Below are 19,212 nucleotides of genomic sequence, written 5' to 3'. Positions count from 1 at the left end.
AGTTTGTGTGTGTGTGTGTGTGTGTGTGTGAGAAGATGGAGAGAGAGGGAGAGAAAGAGGAAAAGGGGACACTCAGAGGTAGGTCTCTTATGGCTAGACATTGCCCGTGTTTTTTTCTCTTTTCTCTCCGTTTTTATTTCATGACACCTTGTAAAACGAGTTTATGACTTTCCAAAGGCTAATGGCTGCCGAAGAGGTGGGTTTTCAAAGTTTTCAGTGGGCTTTAAATGTCCTGTAAGGCCAGCACTCCAAGTGACAAGAGAAGTTCTACATAGAGCCCTGTAATAAGGAAACACTCCAACCCTCGCTTTCCCTCTCTCTGTCTTTCTACCTTTACCCCTCTCTGTATTTCTACCTACACCTCTCTCTGTCTTTCTACCTTTCCCTGTGTCTGTCTTTCTACCTTTCCCTCTCTCTGTATTTCTACCTTTCCCTCAAACTGTATTTCTACCCTAACCTTTCTCTGTATTTCTACCTTTACCTCTCTCTTAGTTTCTAGAGTTACCTCTCTCTGTATTTCTACCTTTACTTATCTTTGTCTTTTGACATCCCCCTCTGTCTGTATTTCTGTTTCAGTCTTGGTTGCACAAATCAGTAGATAATTTTTTTTTAAATGGTAAAAGTTGTGCAGACTATGCACTTTTTCAAGTCTTTCAATTATCATTAGGGTCATGGGGTCATGGGTTAAAGTTCAAAGAGCAGAGATATATAATATTAGAAATATTAGAGGTGGGGGATCCCATCCGTTTAGAATATTTCTAATTTAATTTATTTGCAATCTTTCCAATATTGGGTCAATACTGGAAGAATATGAGCTGCATTCAGACATTTGTGTATGTTTTTCCATAGTCTAGCTAGCTTCAACTTTTATGTGCAATTTCTTTTATTGAAAGTAGTGTGTGTTGCAGCACTGCAGTATTACTAAGCTATATGAAGATCATTAGACACTGTCGGTTTGACAATAATATATTACCTTTGAATAACATTCATTAAGTTCAGTATAGCTATCTAGCAAAGTGATTCCCAATTCCTGCCAGCCGGCTAAATAAATGGTACCCTATCTAAGTGCCTGAGGATTTCCCAGCGTAAAGGACACTGCATATAGTTTTACACTGGCCACTGTATTGATTTCTTTTAAAAATACAGGAGCAAGGTCAAGTGGAAATATTTGTTACATTATGGAATTTGGTGCATTTTTTTATGTCGATACCTATAGTTTGACCAGCCTCCCTCCTCGAATAAATAATAACGGTCCCTAACCATGTTTGACCTTTCATTTAGATTGCCTGTCACTATTCATATTCTAATGAAACATCCTAATGGAAAAGAAAGCAACATGTTATCCCACACGGAAAATAAATATAATTTTGCAATGCAAAATGCATGTAGAATGTATGATGAATATACAGCTCCGGAAAAGATTAAGAGACCACTGCACCTTTTTCTTTCCATTACAAAAAAGTTGAAAAAGAAGGTTTTGAGTGAGGAACAGAAGCGTTCTATTTGCAGTGGTCTCTTAATTTAAACCCTTCTGTTCCTCACTCAAAACCTGCATATCAGATACATGTAACTTCTGGTATAAAAATTTATTTCACCTTTTATTCTGAAATTTATTTGAAAATGTATACATACATTTAACTTTTTTCCAATTACTTTTCAGGTATAAAAGTTTATTTCACCTTTTTTCAGAAATGTATGTCAAAATGTAAGCAAACATTAAAATTTTGTCAAAATGTATTTCAAAACAATTAATGTTTACAGTCCAAAATGACATTCATGTAAGACTTGTTATATTTCTTCACAGCAGACCTGAAAATTGTTATACCGATAATTAGTTTTATTTCAACAAAGAACACAAACCGAGACCAAGATCTCTTTTACAGCTAAACACAAGTGTTTTTCCATTAGAGGCATCAGGTTTTAGTGGATATTGGGCCTGGCAGGGAATGTAGGGCCCCAGGGACAGGTTTTTGCTGAAATCAATATTATATTCCAGGCGATAATAGGATCGGATTTTCTAAACAAGTGCAGTGCACTTGTCTTCACACACTGAATATACAAACAACACTTTCAAAATGTTAATCATTAGTGACGTAATGATGACAACATCACTTTAAGGGGTTGAAATACATATTCATTTACAGATATTCATTTACAAAATGCAGTCACTAATATGCTCTAACGCACTGTAGCAACCTTGGTAACGCCATACCTTGCCCCTCTAAGAGAGATATCCCTGTTTGGAACGATGGTTAGCATGCTTCACTTGGAAGTCAAACCTTGTGGATTTGAGACATGGCCTGTCAGATGACACTATACATTTTAAAAATGTATTCAGAAATATGTTTAACATTTTTGAATATAATATATATTATGTATTTTCTAACCTATTTCCAAATCCATCTACAACATTTTTGATACATATTATATGCATTTGTTAAATTATTTGCAAATGTATTCTAAATGTATTAATACAATTTTCTTAAATTCCTTCTGGGAATGAATAAATGCTTAAGTTTAAACAGTCAGTTATTGCCATCCCTTTATAAACTCTATTAAACATCACCATAATGGAGATGTTTCAGGAAATGGAAAAATACTGTCAAATTTGACCATTTATGAACACGCAATAAAAGTAAACTTATACATTTTCTTAAGGCTAGATTCATGACATGTTCTGATACACATAAATATTATTAAAGATGATTGTCGAGAGTAGTATGCTTGTCTGGAATCAGAATCAGAATCCCCTTCATTCATTAAGTAACAGCAACACCAAGGTCACTAGAATATGTTATAAAAGCATTTTATCGTTAAAGTTAGGTTAACGTAGGGCATCACAGCACTGGGGTTAAGGTTAGGGTAAAAAGTAAATCACTTCAAACATATTTCTGTTGTGACAACACCACCCACCCTTAAATTTGACAGGTTTCTCACTGGAGCAACGGGTAGTGCATTTGTCTTGAATACAGAAGGTCGCCCGTTCGAATCACTGGTTATTTTCTCCATTCCGACTCTAACATTATTATACTGAATGTAATGTATCTTACGAAATCCCCTGGCTAAAATGTACGTAAAATTTGCTACGTAGTGTCATGAGACCAGGCTGACTGTAAAGGTGCTGCTTGTGGTAGACAAACATGTATAACACACATTTTTCAAGTTGTCAGCTGTGAGATTTGATGCAGGAACCTTTAAGTTACTGGTCTCATACACTCACCCCTAGGCAAGAGGTACTCAGGTCCTACCCAATAAAGTCCAGAACCTGCTGGTTTTCTATTTTTACCCCATAATTAATTGCACCCACCTGGTGTTCTTAGTCTAAATAAGTACCTAAGGGTTGCAATGAAAAAGGGAGCGGAACTGGCTTCGAGGTTCAGAGTTTAGTTTGAGAGGTCAAGGCTAACTCCTCATTTCTAGAAAATTTCAAATAACTTTCAAACCCACACTAATACCTATATCTTTTAGCCACTCAGAATGTTTTCTTAATTTGCTTTTAAATTACTCTACCCCTCCAAGAGCACCTTTTGTCGTTATTTTAGAAGTTCACCAAGTTCACAAAATTTAAAAGAGAAAAAAAATCCAAGTGATATATTATAGGGGTGATTTCCAGGTAACAGTATCAGCCTAGATGGGGCCTAATGTATTGTAACTGCAGCGGAATAAATAAATATATATATATATATATATATATATATATATATATATATATATATATATATATATATATATAATGTTTTTTCTTTAGGACTTCATTACATTGTCTCATGTCCATTTTCTTTGTGTTAGTCTGAATTTGGTTCTGCTGCAATTCCATGAAACTGTTACCTGGAAATCACCCCTATAATGAATCACTCGGTATATACATATCTATATCTATCTATATATATATATATATATATATATGTATATATATATATATATATATATATATATATATATATATATACGTACTCACAGAACTGAGTACACCCCTCACATTTTTATAAATATTTGATAATATCTTTTCACGTGACAATACTGAAGAAATGACACTTTGCTACAATGTAAAGAAGTGAGTGTACAGCTTGTATAACAGTGTAATTTTTTAAATTATTATTATCTTTGGTCAATTTGAGATCCATGGCAATTCATAAAAGGTTCGGGACATAACCCTGGACGCCCAGGGCTAACGACGCCACTAGTACACCCCTAAGTGAAAATGTCCAAATTGGGCCCAAAGTGTCAATATTTTGTGTGACCACCATCATTTTCCAGCACTGCCTTAACCCTCTTGGGCATGGAATTCCCCAGAGCTTCACAGGTTGCCACTGGAGTCCACTTCCACTCGAGACCTTGCGTTCCTCCACCTTACATTTGAGGATGCCCCATAGATGCTCAATAGGGTTTAGGTCTGGAGACATGCTTGGCCAGTCCATCACCTTTACCCTCAGCTTCTTTAGCAAGGCAGTGGTCGTCTTGGAGGTGTGTTTCAGGTCGTTATAATGTTGGAATACTGCACTGCAGTCCAGTCTCTGAAGGGAGGGGATCATGCTCTGTGTCAGTATGTTACAGTACATGTTGGCATTCATGGTTCCCTCAATGAACTGTAGCTCCCCAGTGCCGGCAGCACTCATGCAGCCCCAGACCATGACACTCTCACCACCATGCTTGACTGTAGTCTTTGTACTCCTCTCCTGATTGCCGCCACATACGCTTGACATCATCTAAACCAAATAAGTTTATCTTGGTCTCATCAAACCATAGGACATGATTCCAGTAATCCATGTCCTTAGTCTGCTTGTCTTCAGCAAACTGTTTGCAGGCTTTCTTGTGCATCATCTTTAGAAGAGGCTTCCATCTGGGACGACAGCCATGCAGACCAATTTGATGCAGTTTTGCGTATGGTCTGAGCACTTACAGGCTGACCCCCCACCCCTTCAAACTCTGCAGCAATGCTGGCAGCACTCATACATCTATTTCCCAAATACAACCTCTGGATATGATGATGAGCACATGCACTCAACTTTGGTTGACCATGGCGAGGCTTGTTCTGAGTGGAACCTGTCCTGTTTATGTAGAGCAACAATAATTGTTTTCCAATCCTCAGAAAGTTCTTGGCCATGAGGTGCCATGTTGAACTTCCAGTGACCAGTATGAGGGAGTGTGAGAGCGATAACACCAAATTTAACACACCTGCTCCCCATTCACACCTGAGACCTTGTTGCCAGCGGTTTAGACATTAAGGGCCGTGTGTTGAGTTATTTTGAGGGGAAAGCAAATTTACACTGTTATACAAGCTGTACACTCAGTACTTTACATTGTAGCAAAGTGTCATTTCTTCAGTGTTTTCACATGAAAACATACACTCAAATATGTACAGAAATGTGAGGCGTGTACAGTGAGATAGTGTATATTTTTCCATCCACACAACATACAAAGACAAAAATTCACGAAGGACAAACGCCATGAAATAACAGTGTCCGGGTAATGGGAGGCAGGTGTGATGTTGATTAGTTGAGTGAAGTCTGGTGTGAGGAAGAAGGGGTGCGTTTGCAGGCTGTGTTGTTGAGACCGGGGGTTAACACACCGATGACATGGCTCACATAAGGGAGGGCCTGACGAGTGGTACAGCTGGAAACTAAAAACGAATTCCCATGTAGATTTTCCATTTAGCTACATTTTCTGTGCAACACTAGGCTTCATCTGAGTCTGGGAAACTACGGGATCATGTTTAAATTAAGAAAGGGGAGAGTGTAACAGTTAAAACAAAATTATAATTCTAAAGTGACTGAAAAACCTGATGTTGTGTTGGTGTCAGCATGGAAGTATAAATATTGTGAGGAAGGGAGAGAAAAGGAGAGAATGAGATGGAGAAACATGGAGTGGTTAGTCCAGCTAGGGCTGTCATGATATCAGATTTTCAATAAATGATTATCGTGGCCAAAATTATTTGCGATAACGATATTATCACGGTATCTATAGAAAATGTGATTATTAGCCAAATTAATCTTCAACTTTGTTTATTATGTGTTTTCTGTCTGTTTTGGCAAATTATTTACAGTCAAAATACGAGTGTAGGGAGGTGGAGAGAAAGTCTATAACTATAACTGGACAAATAAAAAGTATAAAAGAATATAAAAAGAACAATTACACTTAATTGATAGTGAAAATGCAACCAGATGAACTGATAAACAAAAGATCCACAAAGCTGAACACTGAGAGGAGTCATTTTCGCCTGGTGAATATGATATCATCATATGCGTTTTATTAACATGATATCCGTTAAATATCACAATTATAATTAAATGGCATATATCGCGACACCCTTAAGTTCAGCAGCTCTCTATCTTCATCTGACTGGTATTTTCCCATAGTACAAGAGCATCTGTTCCACACAGGTCTACTTATTTCTTCAAACAGGAGATTCCTAGCCATTTCCTCTCTTGAATTCCATCCTGTCAATTTGACCTTTCCATTCAAACTTAACATTGTTGTCATCTATCATCGGCAGCTGACTTCATCATTGAGCTTGACGTGCTGATTAGTTTTTCCCAGATGATGGCTCACGACTCATGTTATTGGGCTACTTCAACCTTCCAGCATCTGCCTTTGAGTCATGTCTTTCCAATTTTTTTTCCTACTTATTTCCTCCCTTGACATTATCCTTTCCTTGTCAGTTCCTACTCACAAATTAAGCAATGCCCCCAATCTAATCTTAACTAGATGCTGTCTGTGAACTAATCTCACTACTACACCGCTCCAGTTGTCTGACCACAATCCTCCTTTACTATCCCTCCTCTCACCTCCTCAATCCTATCATCACTCCCATCTCCTATATCCTTCTCCCTTCTATCTCACAAATCTGCCTCTTCCGCCCCAGTCTCCGCGCTTTCCAAGCCCTTTGACCCCCACTGTCACCTTTCCTCATAGCTGGCTTGGCCATCCACTCCTGCTCCATTGCTAAGTGAATCACTACGAACTCACAGGAGTGGGCATCAGTGAAAATGGAGCAAAACAAAACTTCAGAATGACCTAGTATTCTTCCAATCCCCATTTGCTGCTAAAGCACCTTCTATCACTCGAAATGCCAGGCTCCTTCCTCTAACCCCAGGAAACTCGTATTCACTCTTTAACTCTCTTCACTCCTTAACTCTCAATCTCCTCTCTCGCCATCTTCCCTCTCTGCAGAGAAGGGTGATATCTGCAACTCATTCACTCCATTGGTGGCTCACATGTCTAATTAGGCCACACATTAACTGCTTTTTCCCAGCTCTTACCAGATGATATCCTGCAGCTATTGATGGTATTCTTCAACTAGCTGGTCACCCAACATTGTGGCCTTCTGACCTTATTCCCTTCTCCAGGCCATCTCAAGAGACCTTCTTGAGAAACAAACTTCAAGCCAGTACCCCTCCTGTCTTTTCTTTCCAAGACACTTGAGCGCACTGTCTCCACCCAACTCTCTTCTTACCTCTCTCAGAACAATCACCCAGACACTAACCTATCAGGATTCAAAATGAGCCCCCCCACCGAATGGGGAAAACTCAACTTCTCATAGAGTTCTTAAAATAGTTCCACTGCCACCACCTCTGTCTGTTGTCATTTGTTAACTTTTTACGTTTTATATTTATTATTTGTATAGTCTTCTTTCCTGCTTTGACCTTTAGCGATCAATTAATTGACTCGAATGCACATTTTACTAAACTCCGTGGTTGTTTCCCCTAGCTCTTTTAAAACGTATGGACTTCTGTATGAAAGTGTCTGCTATGACTAAAGTGTAAATGTGTGTTAATCTAATCAGGTTGGTGCTAGCAATAGCATACAGGTCCCATGTCTGCTCCCTGTGCCGGTTTGTCTGTAAAATGTCCATTAAATGGCCATTAGCCAATCAACAGGCATGCTTTAAATCATAGAATTTATAAAGGACTGTTAGGATTTATACTAACCAGATAGTGTGTCAAATAATTGGGATATTGGGGTTCTGTGGGGAGATGAATGGAAAAATGGAATGTTATAATAGAGCCATTGTATTGCCATATTCATGTTTAGGTTGATACTAATGAAACTGTATAAAATCTTATTGTGGTTGTGTAATAATGGACAAGTCCCATGCAGTGAAAGCTGGGAATGAGTATATATGTGTGTATGTGCTTACATTTTTTAATGGTCTTCCCTATATCACTGGTGAGGTACTAAAACAAGGCAAATGTATTAGGGGTTACACTTTGGATTTGTTTTTGAATTAAGAGTGACATTTGGGGTTAAGGTATTTGGGGTTAGGTTTGGTTTAGATTTTGAAATTGATGCCCAAGAGCATTTTTGTAATTGCTTTCATAATTGCACAGAAACACACTTGTGCTATTGAGCCAGAATATCTAGTAATTGTGTATGAAAGCAGTATACTTAGATTTTACCATTTAATGCTACACAATGATAAACAACATACTTAGCTATCATAATTGGTTAGATTTTTCGCATCTGTTGATCTGGAGTGATGCAGCGGTCTGAATCATCGCCTCGCCGTCCAGCTGTGTCATTGTGGCCAGGTGTTTGAATCCTGGTTGTGGCATACTTTTACATTACCTTGAGGTCCAGGAGGAAGTGCTGCAAAATTGGCCCGGGCTGGATGGGTAAATGTTGGACCGTACAGCCTTGTCTCATTGTACCCTTGCAACTCCCTTTGGTAGATCAGGAGCTCAGTCATGGTTGTTCTCGGGGGAATACATTCTCCTCCAATGTATACATACAGCTGAATACTTCCTGGCTGAGTGGGTAGTCTGCTAAGAAACTGTCTGTGAAGTTGATGGACACAATGACATTAAAAACAGGGTCAGTTTGACATTTCACTGTTGGAGAGGAACGCAGTGCCATACCTGACCCTCCATAACCGATGAGGTGTGAGGCCAATTGTGCACTGCCCATTACCGCCCCCGCTGCCCCCTCTACTGAGACACGGCATAGGGCCGAACCAGGATGTAAGGAATGAATTCAACAACCATGTTTCCAGGGCTCCAGACTTCTTGTCATGGCTTTTTTTTTTTTTATTTTTTTTTTTTATTGGTTGCACCAGCCCTCTTTTTGTAAATGTATTTTTCAGTTTTCAGTCAAACGGTTCCATGAATCATTCTTGGAGTCCTGAAACTCTCTACATGCGTTTCACAAGTTGCATATGTGGCTGCGTTTGAGCCATTCGCCCCCTCTCAGACTCGGCCCTCCTCCCCATGATGAAGTAACTGTGACTACAGCCTCCTGCTGGCGCCAAACAGCCAGACTGCCCTACGCAATGATCATTTAAAAAAAAAACTGCCAAAGAGGCAGAACAATAGGGCAAACGAAATGAAGATGTCAAAAAAGCCAAACATGCCATTTTAAGTTGAACCCCTCTCAATCCAACATATTCTAAAGTTACTGTGTGCTCATTTAATTGGAATCAAAGCAGACAATATAAAAACTGTACAAAGGATCATGTTGCCTTGCCTACTGACACAGACATCTCTCTGCAAATGAATGTGAAATGTATGGATCATAAGGTACAGTAGGGGAAACCTTTCAATGGCCTGTTAGTGACATAAAGTTAGTGAATAGTTCGTTACTTTTTTGAAACGCTTTGAAGTTTGCAAACGATGAAGGTTTTACACAACGATAGTGTTATCTAGATGAATGAAAGTATTACTTTACTGTGTGAACAGGTGAAAATCCCATTTGTTGCATGCTGTCTTCCCGACTTTACGTGGTAACAATTTACTAACAGATAATCCCTACAGCTAATGGTCTAAAGACAATTTCTCACTCAATGTGTATTGGAGTGGAATGGGCTGCGAGGTCTGAGGAAAAACATATCAAACTGGCAACAAAACAGTTCTATCGTCAGCATGAGGACTCGTTTAATGAAGAGAACCATGTCAGTTACTGGGTTATTTATTTAGGCAGAAATGCCAGTTACTAGGTTATTTGATAGGCAGAATTGCCTTCTAAAACAATAAATAGAGGCCGACGTCCAATTTATTGTAGACTAATCATTGATAAGGGACAGCACTCTAAACATACAATCGAATAAAATGACTGAATTGATCTTCATGTAGAGATAAACAAAAGCGCCAAATATTTATTTTTTCTTTGAATTATTATGTAAGCTAATGCTTTTTGGCTGCGACCAAATCATGTGCTGGTGCCACCAACTGAAATATGCAGTCTCACTGGTGCCACCTGTGGAAATTATTAGTCTGGAATCCTGCATGTCTCTATCGCTAACAAATATAGTTATGGGTGGTAACTACAACACTATAAGAAATGCACTATTGGAGATATGAACTGTGATACAATTATGTACCTACACCTAAAGGACCTATGCCAAAAGTTGGACATTATGGTGACACTCCAGACAATTAACCTGAACTGCTCAGGATAAGAGCGTGTGTAAAATAACTATGATGTAAATGTGACATTAGTTAAAAAATTGTTTCATTTACAATACCGTTTCCCAAAAAGTTGGGACACTATGAAAAAAAAGAAAAAAGAAAAACAGAATGCAATGATGTGCAAATGATTTAAACCTTATATTCAAAAGAAAATTGCACAAAGACAACATATCAAAAGCTGAATCTGAGAAATGTTATTTCTTGAACAATAGATGCCTTCTTTGAATTTGATGCCAGCAACAAGTTTACAAAAAGCTGGGATGTGTAACAAAAGACTGGAAAAAAGACTGGGAAAAAAACCTGGTTGAACTTCTCACAACTAATTAGGTTAATTGGCAACAGGTCAGTTACATGGTTGGGTATAAAAAGAGCATCCCAGAAAGGATGAGACTTTCAGAAGTAAAGTTGGGGAGGGGTTCACCACTCTGTGAAAGACTGTGCTGGCAATAGTGCAGCAATTTATGAATAATGTTTCTCAATGTAAAATTACAGAGTTTGGGGATCTTATCATCTGTGGTACATTATATATTAACAACATTCTGAGAAGCTGGAGAAATATCTGTATGCAAGGGACAAAGTCAAAAACGAATATTGGATGGCTGTGATCTCAGACAGCACTGCATTAAAAACAGACATGATTCTGTGGTGGACATCTCTGCATGGGCTCAGGAACATTTCGCTGCATCCACAAATGCAAGTTAAAACTCTACTATGTAAAGAAGAAACCAGATATAAACACGATCCAGAAACAACACTGCCTTCTCTGGGCCTGAGCTCATTAACAACATGGCTCCACAGTAAAAGAGTCTGGCTGCTAAACTGGCCTGCCTGCAGTCCAGACCTGTCACCCATTGAAAACATTTGGCGTATTATGAAATTATATATATGACAAAGGAGACCCTGAACTGTTGAGCAGCTGAAAATCTATATCAATCAAGAAGGGGAAAACATTTCACTTTAAAAACGACAGCAATTGGTCTCCTCAGTTCAGAAACGCTTACAGAGTATTGTTAAAAGAGGTGATGCAACACAACCCTATTCCAACTTTTTTGAAATGTGTTGCTGGCATTAAATTCAAAATAGGCATGTATTTTTCCATAAACAATAACATTTCTCAGTTTGAACATTTGATATGTTTGTTTTTGTACTATTTTCAATGAAATATAAGGATAAATGATTTGCAAATCATTGCATTCTGTTTTTATTTTCATTTTACACCGCGTCCCAACTTTTTTGGAAACAGGGTTGTACAACAAAGACAAACAACTAAGTCCCAAAGGCCAAGCCCTTGCCAAATTTGACTTCAAACTCTAATGTGAAAAATGTGACTTACATTTACATTATTTACATACACTCACTAAATTGTACACAGACACACACACACACAGACATATTGTATATGTTAATTTACTGTACTGACTACTTCATGTAACACAGAAGTCCGTTGTGCAGTAGAAGATGGCTGACATTTAGGGTAAATGTAATCTCCATAATGGCCCTCGTTTATCAGAGTTAAGTAAAATGAGAGTTGGTGTGGGAGATGAATCATGTCTGATAAATGAAATCTCATTTGACTGGCCAGGTGGATGGAGAATGAGCAATGAACCAACATTACCACAGATTTGATTTCTAAATCCAGTCATGTGAAACTGGCCTATGGTGAAATGCAATGGATATTCTCACACACACACTCACACACATGTTAATTTTTCTATTCCTGAGGGGACTTAAAACCGAACCCAGAAATCTGTGTACCCTATTCCCTAAACCTAACCCAGAAATCTGTCTTCTCTATTCCCTAAACATAACCCTAACCCAGAAATCTGTCTTCTCTATTCCCTAAACATAACCCTAACCCAGAAATCTGTGTTTCCTATTCCCTAAATATAACCCTAACCCAGAAATCTGTCTTCTCTATTCCCTAAACATAACCCTAATCCAGAAATCTGTGTTCCCTATTCCCTAAATTTAACCCTAATCTCAAATTGAACCTTAATAACCTTACCTTTATGACTTAAGTTAACCTAGCCCTGAAGACTAAACCTAAACTTAATCGGTAATGCTTGCTCCTAAAAGTAACCCTAATTATCCCCCAATTTTTTTTTTTTTAAATCCCTAAACCCGCTAAGCCAAGTGGGGACAGACTTTTCAGGTTTTACTATCTTTGAGGGAACTTCATGTCCTTCATGTACACATAGACCCTGTTTAAATTCACCCCCCCACAAATTCAACACTCAGATGACAACTCAAGACCTTGAATAGGAGTGATTTTTCGTGTTTTTTTGTGGGTGTGAGTGTGTGTGCATCTATGTGTGCATGTGTGTCTGTTATGTGTGTGTGTACTTTCCTGTGTGCCATGCTCTTCAGGCTTTTGGATCAAATTAATGATGGACCATGTTTGGTCCACTAGCTTCAGGCCAGGAAAAGATGTGAAATATGTGAGAGCAATAGAAAAGGCCAGCTTTGTTTAAATAGGACAGACACATGCACACACAGATCCATCTTCCCTATTGCTTAACCCTAAACATAACCTTTATCTTAACCTTTACTGAAATCTTAACTTTAATAATATAAACTGTAACTTAACCTAGCCTAAATACTAAACCCAGTTGTTTGTTGTATCCCAGACCTAACCGTTAAGCCTTAAGTAGCACTTTTAATTGTGGGATCCATCTGCACATACCTCGTGGGGAAAACTTTGACTGTTTTTAAAAATGTTCTGCCGACTTCTGGTCTCATGTATTGTTAGACCTGGATTGTACACTAGTGCACACTCTCTACAGAAACTGCAGTAATGAGGGGATCACAAAATCACATGGAAGTTTACTGACTGACAAACAGATCAATATTGCCTGAGCATGCATATTCACATACTGTATACTGCTTGTGCGAGAGAAAGAAACAGTTCAAGTGTATCACTACTGTTGTATGTGTAGACTTGAGAAAGAAAGGGTTTGAATTTAGAATGAGAGAGAAAAAGTCTGTGAGTTGGCAATGTGCCTGTTAAATTCTTTCCATGGAAGAATGCAGCAAGCATACAATTTGGGGTTTGTCCAACTACAGTCTAAAGCATTTAAGTGACTGCCGTATTTAATTATCTGGCATCATTAAAAGCAACTATTATAACCTGAAATTTGACTAATTTGGGTGTCTCTTGTTCCGTTTCAGAGCCATATATAAGAGAAAGAAATCAGTCCCTTGTGAGATTCAGAGAATAGTGTTTCCATGGTTAGAAACATAGGATTCTTGTCTTATGTGATACTGTAGGTTTTGGTTCTGGTCTTCAATGGAGTAACAATTTGAATGGGACTCTGGGCCTGAGCAGAGTAGCAATGAAATACAGATCTAGGTTGATGTTCTGAATAGTAAACAAATGCATAAAGAAAGATGCACACATCTGTCCTTGCTATAGATTTACCAGTCCGGTCTCACAGACCTAGAATGTCAATCTGGGGACAGTCAAACGAATATGTTAAGTTTGATCTGGTTTGCTGGGAGATAGAAATTGTCATGACACTGTATGTTTGACACAGCCAGAAGGGGCAGTGGTGAGAACTTGTAGATCTCCAGTCAACCAGCTGCAGTATGCAGTTATTACTGATCGTGTACATGTTTTCTTGGGAGAGTTTTCAAATGAATATGTGTATGTGTTTTGAATCTGAACTCTAAATGTGAAAAGTGTGTGTTTATACATTTAAATAGTTGCCTATAAAGTCCAATGTCAACATGTCCTGGCTAACAGTGGCCACATTGTTGCTTACAGTAATTACACAATTGAAGGAACTCCTTTTAAAATAGCATGAAGGGCATGAAGGTAATCTATTCATCTCTTTTCACATTCTCCCGGGGATATGGTCACAGCTAAGTTTCATTTTAATAAACACGCTTCCCTTTTAATAAGTTAAATAAACTCTACATTTACCCCCCCCCCCCCCCCCCCCGCCTCCATCCAATATACTATTTATTTCATGGACTGCTAGATAATTGGCCCTGGGTGCAAAAAAAAATCCAGTAATTGATTGCATGGACAAATGTCTCCCAGCATCGTGGCATGGGTCTGTTGCTGATGGAATGAAACCTAGGTCCTCAGCAAAGCTGAAAATCCCCTTTAAAGACACACTAGGTTACTGTTGCAGCATCTGTTAACCCCACCCTCAACCTCTGTGTCCACGGTGCTGTATTTGTAAATGATAGCCAAATGATGGGAGGACATGGTGGTGGGAGGGGGGAGTTTTACCAGGTGAAGAGGGTGTCCTCGATCCCCAGCCACTACAGGCAGACAGCACGGTACCATAGACTGTCGACAGAACTGGTGATGGGCCAAGCTCCCGCTAATGCGGCTCCCAAACACACAAATAAGGACGTGTGCTGAGGAACCTATGGGCTCAAATACTGTTCAGAGTCTTTCCAATAGAGTTTTTGTGTCTGTCTGGAGTGCCAGACAATGTCTCAACTTTGACTTCAATTTGTTGTTTCCATTTGCAGTGTCAGGCAAGCTCAATAAAACCCGGCTAGAATTTACATTGAATTAGTTGTTTGAATTTCGGTGTGGTGCGGGTGCTTAAAAGACTACTCTCGTTTTCCGGGACCTGTTTTTCAGATAGTGAATGTGAAGTCATCTGAATGCTGCCAGTGTTCTGCAGTGGGTGGGACTGCTTCTATGATCGCCTTGTGTCGGAGACATGACGGCCCCCTGCACGGTGCCAGCTGTTTGGAATTCACCCATGCATCTAAGAGATTGTGTGCGCCTCATTCAATGTATCACTGAATGCTTTAAGTACAGACCCTGAGTCCAGGAGGTCCCTATCACCAATGTTCCATCCATGTCCCTCTTTTCCTCAACCCTAAACATGTCAATTTAGATCTGACACGTGAAGACAAATTATACACAGGGTTCAAATCTAGGTCTGTTGTTTCGGTGAAAACCCCTATATTTGAGACTGCAGTATAAAAAAATATGAGCGATAAACTGTTGTCATTAACATAGCAATTGTTGTAACAGTCGATCTCAACCTCTTAGTATCTACCATATGGTTATACTTATGTGAACCTCTTTGTCAGCAACGCATTGTTTAATTTCACATGTGCCTGCAATGGAGAAGAATATATTTGTTTATTCGTCTAATGGAATTTGGCTACAAAAGTTGCAAATGTTTGCAACCAGAAAAAAATAAATGACTTACTGCATGAAGATTTCTCAACTCGTTACAAATTGTCTGAGTATATTCTAAACATTACGTGTCTAGCAAAGTAAAACATTTAGCGCAAATAACAGCTGTTTAGTCTCAATTTAATCTCAGGTGATATTGTGTCTATTAGTTTTGCTTAAGTGAAATCAAATGATTCAATATTGGCAGAGAACTATTGGCCAGGTTTTGTGGACAGATTTAGGCCAGTCCAGGTCTGACAAATCAAGCTAAAAGAAGAATGTCTATTGAGCTTGATTTTTATTTTAGAACTGGGTTTGACTGGGAAACTATAGGATTATGTTAAGGGTTTGCCACAGAGAAAATTTAGTCACCTGTTGGACAACTCCCTTTAATTCTGCACATAATGGGAGGTAATTAGAGGCAGCCTAAATGTGCATTATTTCATTGAAGAAAAGTCGGTCATTTTGGTTGATCATTTTGGTCATTGCTTTTTTCAGTGAAATAATGAATATTCAGACTACTTCAACCACATGCACAATCAGATAGCCTTGACCAGTAATAGTAGACCTGTTGTTCAAAACAAAAACAACCGTAATGACTAAAAAGCCAAAATCACCACTGGTTTCCCAGACCCAAACTAAACCTACTCTCATACTAAAAAGCATGCTTTATTCTCCAATTATAGATCAAAGTTAACATTGAAAACTTCAATCAAATCAAATAAATGGACAACATCACCATCCTTTTATATGTGCATTTAAAATGGTACCACCTGGAATTACTCATAAAACAGTGCTTCCCTCTCCCTCTCTTTGGAGAAAAGACGAGGTGCAGTGACCCTAGAGGAGCAACACAGTATTATGTTTCCCCATTTACCTGGCTTCTGTTTCCAAATGATTATTCGCTGAAGTCACAGAGGATTGATTTAGCGCTGGCTAAAGGGAGATCAATGGTCCATAGCATCTGATAAGAAGCACCTGACTGTGCTTCTTCTTACAGAGGCATTGTTATCGGGGCACTATTTCCACAAAAGCCCCAAACCAAGCAAACGGTGCATACTAAAAAAGACACAGCTTTCTGTCTAGGCCTAACCCACTACAGGCTTAAAACCACAGAAGTTATCATTGGGGACCAAGAAGAATAAGTCAATTTTAAGTCTGAGCTGTGTTGATATTGGGATGGTGGTCAGGGGTGAACCGGGTGGAGGTTCCCTGGGTGTGGAGGGATTAAAACGTGACATGGGCTCCGTAATCAATGCGATAGCCACTTTGTGTAAGTGTGGTGACAAGAGAAATAGACAGAGATATGGAGTGACAGAGAGAGATGGAGAGTTATAGTGTATACTTCTGTCCCAATTCATTTGTGTGTGGTGGCGCACGCGTTGAGCCTGTCCTTGTGAAATTTCAGTATGATGACAAAAGAAGATCTGTATTGGAGGTTCAAGATAAGACCTTCCATTACTAAAGAAATGAAGGGAAAGGTTTGGAGTTATTGTTGAGGGGTGATGTGATGGATGACGAGGAAGACTCTTAGGTCGCTGGGAGGGAACGTTGGCTGGAAAAAGTGAAGGATAAAGTAGAAAAGGTGTTTTTGTCTCTTGCTGACCTCGCTGGGCTTTGCTGTCGACCTCACATAGAATGACCTCACTGAGCTGGAACACCTGGTCAGAATGTTGCAGCCAAAATTCTTCTTTTATGCCGTTTACAGAAGCCTTCCATCAATGCATGAGTAAAGCTGCCTTATGTATAGAAAAAACGAAGGCTTTGTATGTCTGTTCTGGCTGAATACTGTGTGCAGAGAGGCGCTCAAACTGTGAAAAATGGCCTGTCAAATAACTAAATAAACCCCTACTGGATTGCATTTGGATGTCATGATCACAAGTAATGAGCGATTAAACTTGATAATAAAACTTGAGCGTTGGTTGTCAAGGCTTCTTTGGTAGACTGGGAGGTGGGGAGGGAGGGAGATGGGGGAATGAAAGAGACAAAGCAAGGGAGAGAGGGCTGGGACGGTTTTGCCGAATGCCAGCACAGTACTTTGAAAGACGTGTGTGTGTCTTTGTGTTTGTACAATTGTACACACACAATCATTTGTGTGTTATAGAGATTCAATCATGCCCTATTTTGTTGACTCCGGAAGTCAAACTAACTGTCCCTGCCACGCTCCTTGACTTGTATGTACTTATATATTCATTTTCTTTTTGATTCCTGTTTTTCCTACCCAGTTACATCATGCCATGAGATCACACACAAAATTGTATTTTTTTGTTAGCTACTAAAACGCTAACACCTGTGCTGTAGATAGTGCTACCCGTAGATTGCCCGAGTGAGATTAACCCTTTTTTTTTTCTGTTTTTCTTTAATTACAGGTAAATTCTGCCTATGAGTTAAGCTTAGTTCCTGTTGCACTTGGATGTGGGCTGAGGTTTTGTCACTAATTGAAAAATAACAACTGGATGAAGATAGATACAAAGACAGGAAGATGACATGCCATATATTTAAATTACTGTCTTGAATATCAGATCGATGGATCTGTGTTCTGGTTTTGGAGTCAACTGGAGCTTTTAAGAACCACAGGTATGGTATGTTGGTCAGAGAGGGGTTTAATTTAAAAAGTGGAGTTGAGGGGTCAGGGAAAGAAGCAAAGGTCAAGTTAAGCTGAAGAGCACCAAGAAACCTGATATTCTCCTGATATGGGATATGGCTGGATTGAGTTAAGTTAAACTAACAATAGCCTGATTGGAATTAAGCTTTGTTCCCTTCACTTTCCAGCATTCTTAGACCGTTTAAAAAACTCAGTTCAATGAATGCCCCTTCGCTTACTAAGCCATGCGTTTGTTTTGTCTTCCACAAATAAGCTTTATGTGTCTTCCCCGACTGACAAATACGTATGGCCTCAGAGAGTGGAGAGGCTTGTGACTTGAGCAAATGCAAATTGAACTGAAATTGATGGAACCTGCCTGGGGTGATATATTTAATTACTGTCGGCAGACTAAATGTTACAATTATCAGAAACCTTTTTGAAGTAAAAAAACATGCAAACACCCAGTTATCAGAAACAAATTCAACTAGCATTTGAACCACAGTTTCAAGGCCTCATGCTGACCGTGACACTTTAATTGATCCCACAAAACACATACATCCTTTCTAACATATTCAAGCTATGATTTATGCGTTTGGGTAAGGGGTATGTCTGTAAAACTCTGCCAAAAAATGTAATGGATGACAGACTTATTTATAAGCCTGGACAATCTTCAGAATTTCTGGAAATGTTGCCATTTGATCTTATGCCATTTTGATCTACTTCAAAAGCAGCATTGCATGTTTACATGTTTGTTGTTTGCTTGGTTGTGTGTTTCATATGGAAGACTTTTGCAATGGAGTGCTGTGTAATGTATTTCTGGGATGTTCGGGTCTTTCTCTGGGTCAAATTGAAAACTGGGGAAGTGTGTGAACCATGCATGCATAGCTGTTAATGGATGAGGGTTTTGAAACATCAGTGATTCCTATGATAAATGGGGGTCTGTGTTTCTGAGCATTTGGGCTCAACTGGACTGTATTCCCTTGTCCTAGAAAGCTTGAACATGCTGAGAGGAGCTGTATCCAGCCATGATTGGCTGCAGCATGGAGGTCAAACCTATCAATGATCAGAGCCGGCAGACC

Source organism: Esox lucius, chromosome 6 (assembly GCF_011004845.1).
Source record: "Esox lucius isolate fEsoLuc1 chromosome 6, fEsoLuc1.pri, whole genome shotgun sequence".
Classification (NCBI taxonomy): Eukaryota; Metazoa; Chordata; class Actinopteri; order Esociformes; family Esocidae; genus Esox; species Esox lucius.
This window is presented reverse-complemented; position numbering follows the sequence as displayed.